The 19,986-nt window shown below is 44.1% G+C and overlaps 1 long non-coding RNA gene across 1 annotated transcript in view; it reads right to left on the minus strand.

Moving 5' to 3' along the window:
- Window positions 1–3,514: 3,514 nt before the first annotated feature.
- Window positions 3,515–19,986, minus strand: part of LOC132324662 (uncharacterized) — a 47,477-nt gene continuing 31,005 nt past the window's right edge. The window contains exons 2-3 of the long non-coding RNA XR_009485699.1: window positions 10,180–10,435; window positions 3,515–9,750 (exon numbers count right to left, since the gene is read on the minus strand). This is a non-coding gene — a long non-coding RNA (uncharacterized LOC132324662). The remainder of the gene's footprint in view (window positions 9,751–10,179; window positions 10,436–19,986) is intronic.

Here is a 19,986-nt window from a genome sequence, read left to right on the forward strand (position 1 = left end):
CCTTTCATATAGGTTGGAGGGGCTCCTGACTCTGTCCTGTTGAGACATTAAAGGTGCCTTTGTTTAAAGTTCAGAGGCAGATCTGAGATCGCCTGTAGTTCACCTCTAGGATATGAGCAGGGCTGAGCCCGGGCAGGGTTTGATGCTGGCAGCCCCTGCGGTGGGAGCGCGGCACAGGCGCTGTCAGCGCAGCCGCCCCGCTCCGGCCGCGATGCTATCAGCATTCCTTGCTGGAGCCTGTCTGAGTGATGGCTGATTAATGAACTGGGGCTGCAGCTATCTGTGAGAAAGAAGAATTGCTCGTTTCACCCATGCCACAGTCCTAATTGGGAAAGTCTGGTTTGCTCCATGTACCAGATACACAAATGACTTTCCCTAAGACTGCTGCAATTTTCACTGGTCTCTCCCCTGCAACACTCCTCTCCCCAGGAAATACAACAACCAATGCTGGAATTCCTTTCTGAGGTAGGGGCAGGAAGGACTAACACGACCCTTCTCCTTAATGACATTTATGATATGAAAAAAAACCACAAACTTGTTTCACAAGCACTTTGACATTAAAATCTCATGCACTGTTTCATCTAGAAAAATAACAATCTTGAGAGAAAATACAACAGAGGTCTCTGATCTAATGCCTGAAGACCCTGGAATTTCTGTCCTTACGTGAGATGTCTGCCAGCTTATTTGCTTTCTCTTTGCTTAGGTGGTACAAGAAAATCACAATAAAAGGCAGAACATCACCAGCCAAGATGATCAGCTGGCGGCTTCAGCCCACATTGTCCCACTCCACGTGCACCAATATAAGTGCTGGAGCTTCCACATTTCCACCCCAGCCACTGTTCAGTGTGTTACAGAGCCAGACAGTGAGGGAACAAGTCTCTCAAGAAATTTGCTGGATTTGCTGATGTTACTTCCCAATTTCTCTTGGCAACCAATTATTTTCTCATTCATGTTACACTTGGCAGACAGTTAGGGTTTTCCAGATGGTAGACATGGCCTCTAGTTTGCCTGAGAGAAAATATCACTGAAACATAAGGCAGCAGAAGTTTAAATCTGAAATGTGAACATAGCATTAAATCTGTACTGACATTAAATGTCTCTGCCATATGTGCCTTGCTGCCAGACTGAAACATTTGGGGTATTCCAGTTATGTAGAAGATAAAATTGTGCTTGGTTGCATTCAAATGAAAAATACACCAGGCATCTTCCTGGACATTTGGTTCTCTAGAAGGTCTCCTAACTAATAATTCTCACACCAGTGATTTATGAGCTGTAGATGCTTCAAGCTGTGCTTGTTTGAAGGGCAGTATTACATCAGAGTGTCAAAAAGACATTGAAAGCTCTCGAGGAGTCTTCAGTGGCTAAAATGTCAATTGCATTGACTGTGACAGCAAGTCTCACAGGAAATGCAAGGTTTCTGCTGTGTGGGTGAGTCAGGACATAGGTATGCTTCCTCATCTTCTAATCCTCTGCCAAATCAATAAGTTCTTCTCAAGAATAGGATTTTCAGCTGCAGTATAGGGAGATACTGTGGGAGGCTTAATGTAAGCTGAGGAGAGCCTTGGCTTTGCAAAACCTCTGTTAGCCCAGAGCCACCTGCAGAACGTGGCAGGAGCCCTGCCATTGGTGCAGGCACTGGGCCAGCCTGACTCCTAGCTCCCAAATTTCCTTCTTCAAAGGAAAATCTGAGTGGGTCATGTTCTTTAAGAAAAATATCTGCTTTACTAGGAAACTGTATTTTGCCAAGATGAGTATGTCTGATGAGCTCACCTTGGTGTGCTGTGCCATGCCACAGTACCTGAGACTGAATGAAAATCCCAGTCTCTGGCTGTCTGCTTGTTTTATCCTGTCGTCCTTGAGTGTAGTGGCTGGCAGTCAAAGGAAACCTTTGTACCTCGAGTCTGTACACTCAGAACACGTGCACTGGGCCAGTTTCTGGGGGCTCTTCATGGATCCCAGAGGTAGGTGAGGGACATGATGTTAGCCTCCTTCCAGATTCTGGCACTGTGATGGGCTTTGCAAAGTTAAAATGGCAGCAGTATTATTTCTAGATGCATTGACACACAGCAGAACCCAATGATTAAGGACCTCTGAGCTCAGGGGCAAAGCTTTTTCTTCTGCCACAGCCACACACCTGCAGCTGATCCTTCTCTGCAGGGGATGCTCCAAGGGTCTTGGTGGCACTGGATTTCTGGCTGGCCCACATGCAAGTTTTTGCAGAATCTGCTTTCAGAGGCCTTGTTTCTCTCCCCTGGGGCTGTGACAAACACTCCAAGCTCTTGGAGAGCCAGAAAAGCACTGTTGAAAAGCATCAAACAGAAAGGCAAAAAAGATGCAAGTTACCTCAGTCCCTGTGCCCCGTCAGCTGACTTGGCTGCAAAATGCTTTCAAATGCAGAAAGTGCACACGACTTTCTTCTATTAATCAAACCTCCCTCTATAAATCAGTGCACTGCTGCTCAGAAGACATAATTAATTGTCAAAGATGGCAAGGGTATCTCCACAGCCTCAGAAGAGGTAGCAGGCCTCAAGAGATGATCCAGGAGGTGCAAAGTTGTGATGGTGTGGGAAGAGTGGGATCCTGGCTGCCCTCAGAGCCAGAAAGTAAATGCTGCTGCTTCCTCAACTGCAGTGCTGCTGTGGCTCAGGTATTGTTGTTACCTGCAGCACTCATTACCAATCCTGGTTGCTTTTCATTTGAATAAGGTCTGACTTGGGAAAAGAGGATTAGACTCAGAATTTTTAAAAGGAAAGGAAGAAAGGGGTGAATTCATCCCTGGTTTATACCTTGTGCACCTCTGCACATTGCATGCAGCATTTAACTCAACAAGGATTAGCTCTTCGGAGGCAACCTGCAGAATAAAGTTAAACATCTGTGTAGCAACAAGAGCTTCATTACATACAACGTAAAGTCAGAGCAACTTGGAAACACTTCTGTGCTGAGCCCAGGGCTTGCCTTGCTTAGTTTTGTGTTTGAAGCCTGTGCAGAGTCTACACTTCAGCCTGATCCAGCAATCCTCCCACTCCTTCCCAATCCCTTTGGCTTAATGCAGCCAAAGTGCACACATTTCATCTGGGGTGGGCAGCTTGGTTTAGAGATGTCAGTGGTTGGACCTTCTCAGGGGGACTTTTAAGGAATTGTATTAACAAAACACGTGGAGTCAGATCAGGTAAATCCAGCCTTCCTTTGACTGCATCTCCCAGAACCTCCCTGGCAGTTAGGAAGTTCTCTTCCTAATGGTGCCAGGGGGACAGCTGGAGGAGGCTTCACAGTGTCCACTTTTCAGACTGATCTCAATGAACCTTTGTGGTTCCATCAATGCCAATGTGAGAACATTTCCTCTGAAGTCATTCATGTAAACAGCCCAGAGACAAGCCCAGAGCATTCAGCTTTGTTCCACAAGACGGGGGACAGTAGCCTGACTGTTGATTTATTTAAAAGAAGAAAAACAACAACAAAAAATGTCGCCAGGAAGTTGAATGACTATCAGGAAACTCTCACTAAAGGGACTGTGTTAAGCAGAGTATGCAAAGCCAGCAAACAAATCCATTAGTCTATAAAGTAACACTTTTTATTTGTAATTCTGACAGCACATTTTACTGTTCTGGTGGGGATGTCAACTCAGCTTCAAATCAATTTTTACCTTTTAAAAGCATTCTAAAATAAGGAGTATTTCTTTAGGACACATTGTAGAAAATGGTTGCAATATTTTCATCCTTATATGTTCCCATTTTGTCATTAACATTTTGCCCACTGTACGAAGGCCAGAAATGGGTGCCAGGTTTAGGAGTTCAGAAGTTATTTCTGTACCATGTGGAAGCTCTGCTAATCAGCTGCTGTTCCATGATACAGTGGAAAAGTTCAGGGATGTTAAGCTGAAGCGCTTTTGTACAAGCCTGCTGTGTCTTCCCGTAATATTTGACCTCCCCTCAAAACTCTGGCTCCAGAGATTTCCTGCCCTCAAGTCTCTTTCTGCCCTCAAAGTGGACAGGTGGGAAAAACATCTAGCAATGCCAGAAGAATGGGCATTGTTCAGAGCAGGATGGAAAATGGAAACCAAAATTCATCAACAGTCTATTCAGCAAAGAACGTGTCCATTTAAGGTCAAGAATTTTATTCTATGGGTCATTCTGGGTTTTTTTAGTGGGGGGAGAGTCCCTCCAATTAGGGTACTTTCTGGGAAGGGAAAATAACCCTTGTAAAAACCACACTTTCAAATGAGAACATAGGAGGAGTGGAAATGTTCAGCTATGCTCAGCCCCTGGCTCAGAGCGGAAGCCCTCACTCCACAGAGTGCCCAGTGCTCCTCTCACGAGAGCTCTCCAGCAGATGCAGAAGGAGAGCTGCTGACTCCCACTGCAGAAGGAGGCTGGCCATGGGTCTGAGGTGCCAAGCACCCCCTTGTTTCCACTGCCTTGCCACCCAGTTTGTACAGAGTCCCAGTTTGTACAGTTCCCTGGGCTCCATCAGTGGGTGAGACCAGGCTCTGTCCTGTCCTCCTCAGCTTAGGGCTGGAGACATCAGGGCCCACTCTGATCCCCTTCCTCCCACGTGGGGAACTGTAGGATCATATGTAATCTGTGCCCCCATAAACCCTATAGAAAAGAAAAGTAGTATTCCCTCTCACCCACTCTTATTTGTCTGTGTTTTACCTCATTGCTTGAAAAATTTATTTGGGGTCCAGTTTGGTGAAATACTTCACTACACATTTTCTGCACTCAAAAAAGCATGCATAAACTTAACTGGATCCTGAAGCTTTTCTATATCAGGGTCTTTTTGGTGTGCATTTCAGTCCAGTGCCCACCCACCACTAATTGATTTGAAGGCAGGATGCTGAAACCAAGAACTGGAGAGAGAGCCCATTTCAATGTCTGATACAAGCCTACATGCCATTGAGCCTCTGTAAACACAGGATTCAGTCTAGATTACATCAGTGTAAACCAGTTCAAACTATTCATTTGAGAACAGAATATTTAATTTCATTAAAAACTAGAACTGCAATTTCACAGCTCTAATTCCTGTAAAATAATAAAAGCAGTGAATCGAGAATGGACTTTATGTTTAAAATGAGATGAATCAATAGAATAAAAATCTTGTTGGCACAAGTGATAAGAAAGTGTGCACAATAGTTTAGTACTTGAAACATTCACTAAATTGACACAGTTCAGTATTGTATGGAAGAATATTCCCTGTACTTTTGCCATTAATCCAGATACCTCTTATCTGCTGCTGATGCACCTTTGCCCAAAGCCACACTGCTTTAACACCCTCTTGAAATTATTTAATTCAGTATAATTTCCAAATGGGTTCCATTATTCATTGTTTTGGAAGTATTCTTTAAACAGTCAGGGATTTTTTCTGTGTGAGCACCACTCTCTCAGGGAGGAGGGTAATCATATGTAGACCAGCGCAGCATATCTAATTTACTCCTTCTCTAAAAGACCACCAAAAAAATATTGTTTCTTGCCCTCAGAAAGATTTAGCAGTTCCTTTCCACAGCTCATATTGTCCCAAGCTCTGTGGACAGGCTGACACTAGCTCACCATGAGGCCGAGCTGGGAAAAAAGGGGTCCTCATCCACTTTGCTGGGGATGTGACAGTGGTGGTGGCAGCAGGCTGCAGTGCTTTGGTCAGGTATCTAGGCCTGGCTACCCACAGCTGGCTGGAGGCTCACCAGTGGGAAGATGCGCATTGTGTCTCCAGAAGTATTTAGGAATGGGACTAGACGATCCTTGAAGGTCCTTTCTAACACAAACCATTCTGTGATAACTCTTCCTGTGACTATTCCTTTTTGTCAGCACAAATGATTTTTTATTTCTTCTTTTTTTCCCCAATATCTCCAAGATGGCAGTCTGAGATCTGAACTTGCTGTCAAAGAACTGCAGGCATTGAAGTCACAGCCTGTCTGTGGGACCAAAAGGACCAACATGGCCATGTTTCTCAGTAAAAGACCTTCTCTCAGCTGTTAAACCACATGGATAAGGTAGTGCTGACAAACCAAGTACTGCAGATAAGAGATTGTTCTGAATACCACCCCTGGATTCCATCTTGCTGCTTAAATATTGTGATTTTAAAGCCACAAGGGGATGAATCACCAGTCTAGATGGTACACAAGTTGGTTAAAAATGCAGATCATTGATAATTGCTAGAGGTTTCACTTGTGAGCTTTCCCTGCCTCTGAGCAGCAACCATACAGGATTTCTTCCCCACGCTGTGGCACTCATGATCCACTGTTCCCTCTCCAAGATCCACCACGGACAGTGCCTGGTCTGGGGTGCAGTGATTAGGAGGAGAGATTGGGAATCTGATACTGCCCAGCGTGTCACATTAGAAGGAACCCTGTTACAGGGGCTGGTATGGATCCTGCTACAGAAATAAAATAGTTCTGAAAATGCTACAGGTACTTAAATTGCTTATGAACATAAAAATTGGATTTCACAGGATTAACACTGCAGAGTGCTTCCACTCCACCATCCTAACCACTCAGCCTGGAGGAGCTGAAAGCTCCTGGGGTGATTTTCTGAGTTCCATGGAGTAGCATGATGGAGTAATGATTCAGAAAGCACACTTTCCTTGGACTAACTCTCCTGTCATTTCTCATTTCAGTGACTCTCAGGTTGTTTAAAACCAGCCAGCTCTTCTCTGGCACAGGCTCCCTCACAGCCCTTGGCAGAGGATGCCCAAGCAGCCTGGGAGGAGAGGAGGAAGCCTGCTGGCAGCTGAATCTCCCCAGCGCCTCCCACCACCTGTGCGAGGGCAGCTCCGGGCGCTCCCAGGCTGCGTGGCCGGGACCCAGCAGATGGCACTCCTGGATGGTGTTTCCTGGGTGGAACACAGGCAGCATCTCCCTCCAGCTGCCTCCTTGCCCCATCCCAGCTGTCCTGCTGGGGAGAGGGCTGCGGGGCGAGGCAGGCTGTGCCCGGGCAGGCGGGCTGAGCTCTGCCCTGCCCTGGCTCATCTCAAAACTCTGCTCAAAATGCCGCGGGCACGAGGCTCGGAGCCGCTGCCAGCGCCTGACACAGCGCACCAGGCTCTGGGGGCTTGTGCTCCTCTGGCAAGGAAAAAGAGCCAGGGCTTGGCCTCTCTGGAAGTCATTCCTGGCTTCTCCCCGGAGCCTCAGTGGGTCAGACAGACTTTACGTGAGAAGGCAAACCTGCTGGTTGGGCTGCACAGTAAATACAGCATCCCAGAGGTCTGGAGAGGTCAGCATCTCACACATCAGAAAATCCTGGAGTCACAGAACAGCTGGGGCTGGAAGGCACCTCTGGAGATCATCCAATCCAACCTCCTGCTCACACCACAGTCAGCTGGAACGTGTTGTCTGGGACTGTGTCCAGTTGGGGTTCTCATATCCCCAAGGAAGGAGACTCTGCAACTTCGCTGGGCAATCCACTCCAGTGTTTCACCCCTTCCAGAGTAAAAAAGTATTCTCTTTTGTTTAAGTGGAATTAGTTGTGTTTTAATTTGTGCAGATAGTCTCTTGTCCTGCCACTGGGCACTGCTGAGCAAATGCTGTCTCAAACTGCTTTACTAACCCAATCAAGTATTTACACACACGACTAAAACCTCCCCAAGCCTTTGCTTGGGGGCTTTGATATTTTTTCTTTCTTATGAAATTGCACCAAAATTTAGCAAGCCCAGTAAGGGAATCTGCATAGGAAACACAACAGCTCTGAAAAGTCAAATTTATTAGATTATGAACACAAAAACTGGTTTTTAAAAAGGATTTTGCAGGATTAGCACCATGGAGTGTTCCCAGCTTTATCATTCTGTAGAAGTAGGCAGGCTGCTACTTAGAGATCATTCCACTGGGAGAAGCATTTCCATGTTACATTCTTAAGCACTGGGCTGAGATCACAGCAGGGTGCACATCCCAGCACACAGCAGGTGTTTCTTTGTTTTAGGTAAAGACACACAACCCCAGAAACTGCTTCAAACTATTCCCAACTTCGAGAAAGAGATTTCGAGCCTGGATTTTGGACTCCTGAAGCCTGCTGTTGACAGATCCAAAACACTGAAGGTTTTTCTGGGACTGAGGCCCAGATGCAATGCTGTTCAGTGGGGTGAGATGGTTAGTTCAAGCTTTTAGAAACGTTACTTAGTTAGTTTCATCCTTGTTGGACCTTACCACTGTAATAACAAGCTCCTGATAGTAGGATAGGCTGGGAATTTTGTGTGTTTTTACTTGACAAGCATTGGCTCCTCCAGATAGAGATGTTTGCATGCCAAACCATGATATTCCTCACAGAATGATTTAATAGTGATTTCTTTATTTATTTCTGTGCTGCATTCTGCTTGTTTGCCAGTGGAAATCTGCCTGGGGGGGTTGTTTCGTGTCTCTTGCAATGAGATGTGGAAATCTGCCTTCCCAGCTTTACCAAAGCACTCCCGTCCAACACTAGGAGAGGGTGCCAGAATGTAACAGCTCCTGTGCTACATGGAAAATGCATCGTCTGGCTGAAAACTGTTGGTCTTTGGTGGTTCTCTCCTCCTCCACTTTCTCCTCCTTCTACACCTCCTCCTCCTCCTCTTCCTTGTCTTTTAGAACAGTTGTTAATGGTATATTTGATTTCCAGAAGAAGCAAAGCACTATCTTTCAGTCCTGCCAAGGAGCCTTTTCTGCACACTGTGCCTGAAATGTAGATTTCTCTTTAGTCATGAACCCACACTTATCATGCTCAGCTTTATTAGTCCCACCCTCTCAAGCTCTTTGTTTAAGAGAAGTCTTTCAAACCACTTTAATCCCTTCTTTCTGCAGAATGGAGATAAAAAGTCTTCCCCTGATGTATTGTTCAAAGCTGAGCACTACACACCACAAGGCTCTTATTGCAGCTTTTATTGTGTCCAGATACAAGACCACGTTCAAACTCTGGAGGCCTTCACATGTTGCATGTTGAGACACAAAAACAGGTAAGAAATGGGTCTGATGCAAACCTCACTGGAGTCAATGGAAGGGTTGCTGTCAGATGACTGCAACAGGTCTTGATTCACAAATTCAATTTGAGCCAGTGGGATTTTGGAGGTGATTTCATGGGTTTCTAGATACTGGCTTTCAACATTTCACCCAAATCAGCTTCTGACAAGGAGTGTGAGACTGTCCTCCATATACCCTTGACTTTAGTTTAGGTAAAGTTCTTTATGGGAGCATGAGGTGTATGAGAGCATTTAGTTGGGGTTCAGTAATGCTACTCTACACTAGAAAGAAGAAAGATGCAGCAGTGGGGTTTGTAAGTGTTACAGTTGACATCCTCATTATGGCATTATTTGAAAACTTCACCACAGATGTTAACAGAAAAACTACTGAAGATATTAGAGATGGACTCAAAATGACCTGAATATTGTTTTAGATTCATTGAAATGGCACTGGATCTTTTCAATAAAATCTTAGTGGAAAAACATTGAAGGGTTGTCCCATGCCCATCTTCAGGCAACATGAAGCCTGTAAGAAAATCTGTAAAATTCTAAACAGATCTGTCCAGCAGAAAAGTGATGATGTTACAGGAAAGCTCAGCTTGTCATGGGAAAAGTGCCTGTTTGCCGGTCCTGTACCAGACACATCCAGCAGCACATCTGAGCAGCAGTGATGTCTGAATGAAGATATCTTTTTCTGTCTGCAGCTGGCCACAAAAATATGCAAATTTCTTTCATGTTTCTTCCTCCCTTCTGTTGGTGAATACGTTCTGTGGAGATATGGCAAGCCAGGGGATCTTTTACCAGGAGGTAAAGGTTTCCTATGGTTGGCAGGAGAGGCTGGGAAAAAAAGGATTAGAGATCTGAATGCCACTTGATAAAGTCATCATTTAAGATCCCTGTTCTCTTTCTTAGCACGCTCCAACCCAACCGGACTGATGCAGATTCCCACCCAGAGCTTTCATCTCTCAGGCTGTCCAGATGGACCAAATTCACACTTGTCAGTGCCAAAGTGTAGCCCTGAGCTCTGCAGGGCAGTGTGGGAGGAGAGCAAAGTACCTCCATTTCTACAGTCTTTTCCCAGGCCTTGTAAATCCAGTTGTGGTCCTGGGTGTAGTTGTGCATCCAGGCTGCAAATTAAAGCTTCAAAGGAAGCCGGTGTGAATTGGTACCTGTCCAGTCAGGCAACTTGGAAAGGCACAGCACAGAAACCTGAGCTGGTATAACAAGTCAGCAGAACACTTGGGTTTACCTGAATCATCATCATACCTTACTAATGAAGTTGGGGGCTCAGCTAGCAGCAGGCAAACTCCTTGAGAAGTCAAATCCCACAGCCCTAAATTGACTTGAGTATTTTTACTACTTCTTCTCAGACCTTGAGATGAGTAAACACACAGGCAAGATCACTGGCATCTTGGGGTGAGAGTGTATGAAAACACACTGAACTGGTTTAATGGAAAGTCAGTAAGAAGCCACAACTGGCAAGGAATGCAACGAGAGATCCTCAGCGATGGTGTTGAGGTGCCTGAAACAAGAAGCAAGCAGAATTCAGGTGGTTGAACTCACTGGACTGCTGAACTTTATCTCCAGGTCTCTTGTATTTTCCTCTCATCACACAAACAGGATCAGGAAGAGGGAAGCAAGAGCCCAGCTACCTCAGTGCTCTGACAGAACCAGGCCTCTTGTTTGTCCTCTTCTGTTCACTGACTCCTGCATCCTTGGCTGTGCTGTGTCCACCTTCAGCAGCAGGATGGAAGAGCCCTAAAACATGTTGCTCTGGAGCATGATTATTAGGATTTTCTTGGGACATGTGAGAATTCCTTCCACTAGAGCGTGTGAGGGACCTTACTACCCCAACTGCAGTGAGTAGTGGTTCTTCCAATGCAGCCGTGGAGAAGCACTGAATTCCTACAGAGAAATGCAGAATTTATTCTCTCCCTTTGTTCAGCATCTTTATGATTTATCAAGCTTCCTAGTGAATTTTTTGGATCAATCTGAAAAGGCACCAAGTTTTTCCTGTAGGCTGGGAATTATTGTTCAGGATCTTGCCTTTGGCTCTACTGGGCAGAGATCCGCAATGGTATGCGGTGAGTTTGCAGACATCTGTCATCACATGGCATCAGTGGACTCTTCTATATTTTTGTCAGCCTTTGCCAACAGTGCCTGTCTCTGTTTCCCTGAACTGGGCACAGTGCTTTTTGGTTTGTTTTTTTTGGGGGGGTTTTTTGGTTTTGTTTTTTTTTTTTTTTTGTTGTTGGTTTTGTTTGGTTTTTTGTTTGTTTGGTTTTTTGTTTTGTTTTGTTTTGTTTTGTTTTTTTAGATAATACAAGTTTTAAATTAAGGGCACATAGGGCTGAAAAGCACACAGTGTTAGGTCATCATAGCTTCTGATGGCTGTAACAGTAAATTGAGATTTTTTAGTTCCTTCAGCACAGAGCCTGTACAAAGTCAGATGTGCACACACATACACAGCCTGTCAAGCTTGGAGCTTTAAGAACCTGGTTTCAACAATCTGTATGACCCCTTCCCACAGCTCTTCAAAAGGCCAGTGAAGGCCATACATTAAGGGTCAGGTCTGGCCCATGATGTTGACTAACCACTTTAATGTTATAAGATTAATCCATGTTTCTGACATGAGAATGAGATGTGGAAACAGTTTTGCATAAATGGGTCAGCCTGAGCATCAGCCAGAAAAAAATATTTCTTGTCCCAGATAAGTGAGCAGCAAGGCAATCCCATGTATTATGTTTTAAATTAACAAACTGCCCCACAGCTCCTCAAGCACAAGACATTGTTGAGTGGTTATTTGAGGATGGGCAGACACACAACAACAAAAGGAAAGGTTTGAAGGCAGCCACAGGCAGGAGGCATGCACTCATCTTGGTACTGTGAAGTGATGCATATGTATAACCCTCACTGCCTCACTTGGCACCTCAGCAAGGCATGTTTGCTTGGTCTGGACACTGTTAGAGCAGCCACACATATTCTGACAAGCTTCTTTGTCCCTTCCTGTGCCCCTGCATTTGATATATGTGTCAAGAAGAGATAGGCAGTGTGTGTTTATGTTTCTCCCTCCATTTTTCCCTTAACTCTCCATCTTAGTGCTCCATACACAGCACTGTTTCTCATTCATAGTCCAGCCTAACAGAAAAAGCATAAAACAAAAGAGAAGCACCTCTCAGGCCCCACAGTTACAGTGTGGAAGCTGCACCACTTCAGTGTGGCCAGGAGTAACACCAGTAAAAGCTGGTGGATGGGAGATGGTTTCCTGCCTGACCAGTTTGGTATCATTGCTGGCATTTTGCAGGTTCTGGAGATGATGATGCAAAGATACCTGAATGCAAAATCAACTCAAGTCAATCGAGCCAGAGCTGCTGGCATCAGCCCTGAGGGGTGGGAGGGAGGTGGAGGCAGAGCCTTGAAGCATCACGTTGAATATTTCACGCTCGGGGGTGCCGGAAATCCTGCTGCCCTGGCATGGAGCAGCGCCTGCCCGTGGAGGCAGCCTGGGCTTGGCTCCCAGTGAATTTACCCTGCAACAGGAGGGTAGGGTGCACAGGAGTGAAGGGCTTCTGCAGGAGCCAACCTGGACCAAAGCTGAGTCTTTGTAAAGTTGCTCAGGTATCTGTACATCACACTTCAGGAGTTTTACAGTACCGGGAATCCCAGCCCTGTATTTCCCCAGCTGATGGGGAGTTGTCTATAAATCAATGCCTATTTAGCATGATTTGTCTTTAAAGCCCTGAGTTAATTTGGCTGACAGCTGCCTGACAAAGGTATTCATTATCCCAAACGGGGAGGCAAAGGCATTTGCTTAACGTCAGGTGAATCAGGGGCAGCCCAAGGATGTGCACTGAGAGGCTCTGGCTCCCCAAAAATATTCACAAGACTTCATTGCCTCACATGCTAATGGCTTCCATGCCCAGAGAGCATTACCAAAAGCTTTTATTAAAGCCCAGAGAGTGTTACCAAAGGCCCTGAGTGTGAGAGAGGTGCCCGTGAGGAATCTTTGAAGAGTCTCCTAAAGACAGGACATGCAGGAAATGCCTGAGTGATGGCTTAACTGGCTGTGCTGCACGTGAAGTCTGCTGGGCTCCTGTCATGCACGTTATGCCACTAATATCTTTTCAAGAGAAGGCGTTTTCTTATCCATTTCTGCTGCTACGTGTCTGAAATGCACTTAAGTCAGGTAAAGCAATTTGCTTGTATTTACCTCTAGATCAAAAGCTGTTCTGATATTGAGGTATATATGAATTACAATTAAACTCACAGCCGTAACAGCCCTTTCCACGCCTATGTTATCACTCTGGTTTGAGGCAAGTGAGTGGGAGTTAGAAGGTGCCTGAAAGTATGGGCATTTTTAACAACATGAATGAGTAAGCAGGAAAGGTTTTGGATTGCAGATGTTTTAGTTCAGCTTAGGGGCAGACACTTAAGTAAGCTTTCCTTAAAAGTCTGAACAACTGCAGTTCAGACATGTGCTGCTAGGCGAGCACTTCCCTATCTCCACTCCTTCAAACACAGCAGCTGTGCACTTGTGAGAAGAACTGGTGTCAAATTAATAGTCAGTAATGGCTGAGTGCTGATGAATCTCTCAGATGAAAGGCCTCATATAATTACAAACTTTTGTCATTGTTTGTTATTATGAAGCCACCACTTAAAGGGCTGTTACCTCTAGAAATTTTCTTTTTTATGTGATTACAAGATTTTTTAATGGTTTGAGTTCTTGCATCGTGCTAATGTTTTATTCTCAGGCTTTTGGGGATTTTTTTTTTCTTTTATTTTTGTTTGTTTCTTTTCTCTAAAGGAGGTTTTTGCCTTTTCTGTTCCACGAGGTTTCTCAACATGCCATGCAAGTGGTGTAAACAAGATTTTTGCACACCCATACTGAAAATGCTGCCTGAAAGCTGACTGTATTTCCAGGCATGCCTTAGATGAAAATGCAGTATTTGAGCCTAATCTTTTGTTTCTTAACAGTGTTTCTGTAAACTGCAGTGCTTGTTTGTAGTAGACAACACTTGTGAAAGAAGATGGAAAAATTCTTAGAAGTAAAAGTTTATCAAGTCCAGCAATGATCTGGCCTGTGCATCTGTGTATGTCTGGGCATGTGTGCGTGCAATGCCAGGCTGCAGCTTGTAAATAAGAACCACAATTACAAGGCAGATATAAAATAAACAGCTCACAAGATCAAAGAGACAAGTACTCAATATATGTGAAACAGAATATCAGACATAGCAGTAAATTCGACCAGCCTGGAAACTTAAACCACTTCTATGTCAAGACCATGGCCGGATTAACTTCAGAGAGTTTAGTGGTGAACCAAGGACAAGTTTGGCATGGGATGAATTTTTTGTTCTTGGGTAAGCTGTGGAATAATGTTGAAATTATTGTTACTGAAGTATGGTTGACTCAAATTGCTGAGGCTCCAAGCAGGAGTTTGGTTGCTGTGAACAGAAACTGCATGCAAAGTTAACAGAGACTAGTTTAGACAGTGATTGCTTCCAGTTGATTAAAGTGAGATAACCTTCCTGCTGAAAACTGTAACTTGAATTTCCACAACCATTCACTCAGAAGGCTTCAATTAGACTACTGTGCACGCCTTCCTCTGCCCTGGAAGCCACACTGCTCCTGCTCTTTGAGCCACCATGACACTTACATGGGCTTTCACCTCCCACTGCCATGTGTCCATAGAAGGTGGAAACACACATCCCCAGCTTTCGGATAAGGGGATGAACATTTTCAGTTTTGATCCACCCAGCTGTTTCCCTTGGTTTGCTACTACAGCTTGGTAAAGGTTCAAACAGAGGAGCTGAAAACTCTGTTCTTGGGTTAAAAAATCTGGCCTGTTGGTTATCCTCCTGCAGGACCCTGGTTCTCAGCTGCATGTAGATGCACCTCACAGTTTCACTACTGTGTCTTCAGCACAAGTTCTGTACATTGCTAATGCTTTGCTGGGCAGGGACTGTGTGGTGAGTGATGGAACTCCGGGCTTTATGAAATCAGAAATAATCCAAATGCAAAAGTACTGATATTGCTGAGTTCTTAAATGAACAAAGAGCTTCCGACCTCGGGGAGAGTGTAGTGATTCAAAACTGTTTGAGAGATATAACTCTGGAGTATCCCTCCCTCTTTGTAAAGCAACAAACAATCCCATTGCATCTCTGACTTTTGTGATTCGTTCTGCTCCTTTAAATCTCCACCAAAACAGGTTGCAATGATTACAAGCCTTTTTATCTTTTTTTTTTTAAGATGAAAAGGAAAATTTATTTAGTCCTAAGAGCTCATGTATGAAAGATGCTCTTACCCCAGCAGGCTTGAGAAAAGACACCAGTGCTCCTCTTCTGCAGTAGGAACACAGTGGGGAAAGGTTCTGCAAGCCTTCAGGATCCCAATGATGCCAGATAGTCCTGGTGTTTGACTGATTTATAGGCTGCCCTAAATAACTCAGCTTCCCCTTGCTGATAGCAGAAGTCTGCTTTGCTTAATCCCACTGAACAGCAGAAGGATCTGCACTTCTGATGAGCATTACTTGTGAACCTACTGATAACACCTCCTCTGAGGAAGCAAACACTGCCAAAATGATAGCTCCTTTGCTGACCCAAGCTATTTAAAACACAAAATAACGAGGTTATGTTACTTATTATTGGCTCTATTAAGAAGCAGCGTGAGATTTAATTTCCACGGTGTATTTCAGTGATCTTGTTATTTCCCAGCACTGAAGTGCTTGTGTCCCAGCCATCTCCATTAGTTGCAGCTGAATGCAGAGGTGTTATCCTGGTAATGGGTCAGGTCTCAGAGCAGAGGACAGAGATGTGGGTCTGCAGTGCTAATTCTTGGTCACCCAGTGAAAAAGTAGAATGGTGGAAGTAGCTGGTAATGGATGCCAAAGAGAGGTGCAGAGTATAAATGAGAGTGATAACAGAAATTCCTGTTTCCAAGGTTTTCCTGGTGAAGTAAGGCTACAAGATGCCATATTATAGAGTTTTGTTCTTTTAACTTTGCTGCAAGACATACTGATTACACAAATGGCTCCCAGCTGAAAAAGGGATGGGATTTTGACTTGCTTAAGAATAAGAGTTTTCTCTTCGCTGTGCTTAGTATTAGCCAATACTGCTGCAGAATTGCAGTGTTGTATGATTTATTTTTTTCCAGTTGCTTCCATTGCAATCTGTTTTGTTTCTGTACCCATATTATGCTCAAAGAAAAGTAGTATGGACCTGCATAGCTAGGGGTTTTTGTCAAAAAATTTATCTTTAAGTGTTTGAACATTCAGAGATTTCTTTTTTTTAGTAAGTCCTAAGTAGGCCACTTTTTCTGCAGTTCAGAAAACTATATTCTGCCATTACCCTTAATCTTATTTGTCCTTATCCTGAACTGTATCTTTTTTTCTTCATGCAGCTGCCATCTTTTTGCTGGGAAAGGTATTTGTGGAAGAAAAGCCATTGATTTTTATCTTCAGTGCCATCTAAAAAAGATATGCATGGGTTTATTCATGTCTGATGTTAAACCAAAACGATAATTTGGAAGCCATATATTCAGAATGTAAATGACTCATCTTTAGGTGAAACTGACCCTAATTAGATCTAGATCAGCCATCGCTTGACAGAGAGAAAAAAAATTCATTTTCTCTGAAATGTGGTAATGGCTAGGAAACTAGCCCCAGAACCTTAAATTAAAAGCAGGTTTTAACATGCTGGCTCCATTCCTGCCTTCAATATCAGCCTCTGCCTGTTTTAGTTAAATAAATGGTAACAAAAGAAGACAGACTGGGTGACGTTAAATAAAGAGAAATTTAAGAGAGCAATTATAGCATTAAAAGGGGCCAGAGGTGAGGAACTATAAACTTTGTGGAACAAAGTGCAGCATCGCAGTTTCTCCAAAGCTTTGTTGACTGAAACCTTGTTAGTTCTGGTCACGCAAGGCTTTCTGTGAGTGAAGGTGCCTGTCCCCAGCCCAGGGCAGAGCCTGCTCCCAGCATCAGTCTGGCCATGCTCCCGGTGTGCCACTGCCCCGCACAGGCAAGGGAGGGGTGGGATGGCACGTGGCAAGGCTGGATCCTGGGCTGGTCAGTGGCTCTGCTGGTGTGGCATCTCCCTGAGCAGCCACTCCATTTCACTTTTCATTTCATTTCCATAGCATGAATGACTTGCTCTTCTTCCCCAAAGAGCCAAAGGGCTTTGGAGAAAGGAGATGCTGGAGAATGGGCTGTCTCTCCCACACACAGGTTTTGAAGGATTTCTGTTAAGGAGGTAACAATGAAGGAACAGCCCATCACAGTCACTTAGAGTCCTAAAAGAACAGTTTTGACCATGGTCTTTTGTAATAAAATCAATCACTGCAAAACCAATTGCTCTAATAACATATGGTAAGCAAAGCTCAGAGGATTAGAGCTTAATTCATATAAGCACCCGAGAAAGATGCATAAAGGAGAACTGAATTTTAAAAAAATCATCTGGGCCTCACTTGCTTTGAAATGTGATGCCTTTGTTATGAATGAGGCTATTTAGGCATCTGTGTTGTGTGTGCATGTGTAGTGGAACATAAAAAACATGCTCATGACCAGAACAGGTCCATAACCTGATGTTCTTGAGTAGTTCAGAAGGCAAAATTCCACCCCGTTCAATGCCTTCTAAATGCTTAGTTGCAGGAGGAATGAGGAGGGAAGGTAAAAACTTCTTCATCAGCTGCCTTTTGTGCTGGAGCAGAGTCCTGGCCTGCAGTCATCACTGATCATCACCCTGCACCTTGCAGGGCCCAAGCAAACCCAGCTTTCACACATCTTCCCTCTGGAGATTAAACCGAAACGTATCCATACTCTGGAAGCAAAGAATTTTACATCAGCTAGCCCACTATAGCTGTGGATTTTCCTGACCTAGCAAGTCCTGCCAAGGGCCAGGGAAGGCATTCCCAAACAAACATTCAGAAAATGGGATGTGTACCAAAAACTCATGAAATTTTTAAGATTGATAACTTTCATATTGTTTGCTTTTGCCTTCTGCTTTCATACTGTTTCGACAGCAAAGTTTCCGGGTTTTGATAACTTCAAGGTATGGAGAAAATAAATACTCTCAATAATTACATAAATTTGGGATTTGGGTATTTACAAACAAACCATTTAATAGTGAAAATTGCAGTGCCAGCTGAAAGCTGTTGAGATGTTCAAGAATCCAATGCCTAAGTCAGGATTATCCTGTGTAATATAAACTTAACATTTTGCTGGATACTGAGCATGATAGTAAGAGGACAAGGGGGAAAAGTGTTCACATTAATATTGATCAGATTTTCAAAGTCAGTTCACATGAAAATTAATTAAAACACTCTAAATGTCAGTATTTAATTCAAGATTCAGTTTATGTGCTGGAGTCTGCAGTACAGGTACCTGACGAGTAAGACATAATCAGTTTGCTCTGAGATCCTTGTACAAAGAGTACCTGCATCAAGGTCTCTTATGGGGTCAGTTTCCCTTGTGGTTTTAAGGTAATTTTTACAAATGCAGGACATGTTGAATTTTATAGAACTCCTGCTGGTTTCTGGGTCCTGACACCTTTAGCTATCTGGAGTATTTGCATCCTAAAATATTCTTAAAATGTAGCAGAGCAAATTTTATGGCCCTAATGGCTTGTTGGTGAATTTCAAAGTGGTGTTATCAGCACTGATGCATAGGTCTGGGGAAATGTCCCTTTTCCGTCACCCAGGAAAAAAGGATGGGCAATGTGCATTTGATTATTTAGGAGAAATGAAAATTAAAGTGCTTGTTCCAAGCTGATAAAGTTTCTTTGAAAGAGAAAAAACTCTACCCTCCCCAATGGCATTACCACAGTGGGAGCACATCACCTCATACCCCTAAGATTTCCCAGGAAATCCTGTCTTTTTCCAGGCCATGCTGGTACTTGGAGGGCACTCCTGACAGAAGGCAAAAGGGTGCATGCTCTGGCTGCCTTGTATAAGGGTTTTGGATTGTTTGGGGTTTGTCCTTGGCGTGGTGTGAGAGGAGGGAAAAGAAGTATTCTTTCAGTTTAAGGGGATTTTGTCAAACTGGTTGCATCATTAAGTCCCATCTCATGCTCCAGGTCCTATCTTAGCTCCTAATGAGTCAGGCTCATTAACCTGGTTCTAGTTCACCCTGCCAACACATTTTGCTGGAACTACCTACGCACTGCACTCTGGGCATGCTGCTGAGCACTTTGCCAGGTTAAGACTTTACTGCTCATCTAAGAACTGCTCATCTAAGATTTAATTTAAAATATCCCCTTTTTCATATGTGTATTCCAAGAGCATAGAGTACAAGTTTTACAATATTCACTTGCAAACAACAAAGAATACAATTATCTCTAAAAATGAAACCGAAATGGCTTGGAAGGTAGGACCTTGTGAGTTGAGACAATGATCTATAGTCTTTTACAACATCTTTCTTATACTTTTTATGCTTTAATCATATGCATCTGCTGCAGAGGGTGGTGTTCTCATGTAGCAAAGGACAGGACATTTATTAGCAGAAACAAAAGGAATTAAGTCTGTTTTTTAGGTATTAAGAGCTCTCCATGTCCACATCCTGAGAAGGGCAGCCATATCAAGATAATCTCGTCCTTGTTGCTTTGTGTATGTCAGCTCCTCCATGACTAATGTGTCCCACATTCTTATCATCCAAATCTTGACATCAGATGGTTTCTTTTAGAGTGGGATGTGATTAAGCATTGCCAGCACAGAGAGCTCAGAGATCAGCTTGCATGCCTTGCTTTGAGTGAGTCTGTAACCAGCACACTGAGGATAAAGACTTCCTGAGGAGGCTGAAAATAGCACCCACATGTAACATGAAACACCAGGTTCTGAGCCTTCAGAGATCTACCTGAGCCCAGAAGAAGGACTGGATCCTGCATGTCTCTGTGAATCCCAGCATTTTGCTTGGACTTGCAGAACTAGTGCTGGAGCTGCCATGCTGCCATCTCTTTACCTTTAGGAAGAACATGAGCAGTTCAGGGCAGGGGTGCGTGGTCCATACACCACATAGAGATGAGGAAACAGCAAAAGTAATTCACTAAGATCCAGAGACCTGCTTCTCTCAGCATGTGTCACTGG

The sequence above is a fragment of the Haemorhous mexicanus genome, chromosome 1 (genome assembly GCF_027477595.1).
Source record: "Haemorhous mexicanus isolate bHaeMex1 chromosome 1, bHaeMex1.pri, whole genome shotgun sequence".
NCBI classification, from domain to species: domain Eukaryota; kingdom Metazoa; phylum Chordata; class Aves; order Passeriformes; family Fringillidae; genus Haemorhous; species Haemorhous mexicanus.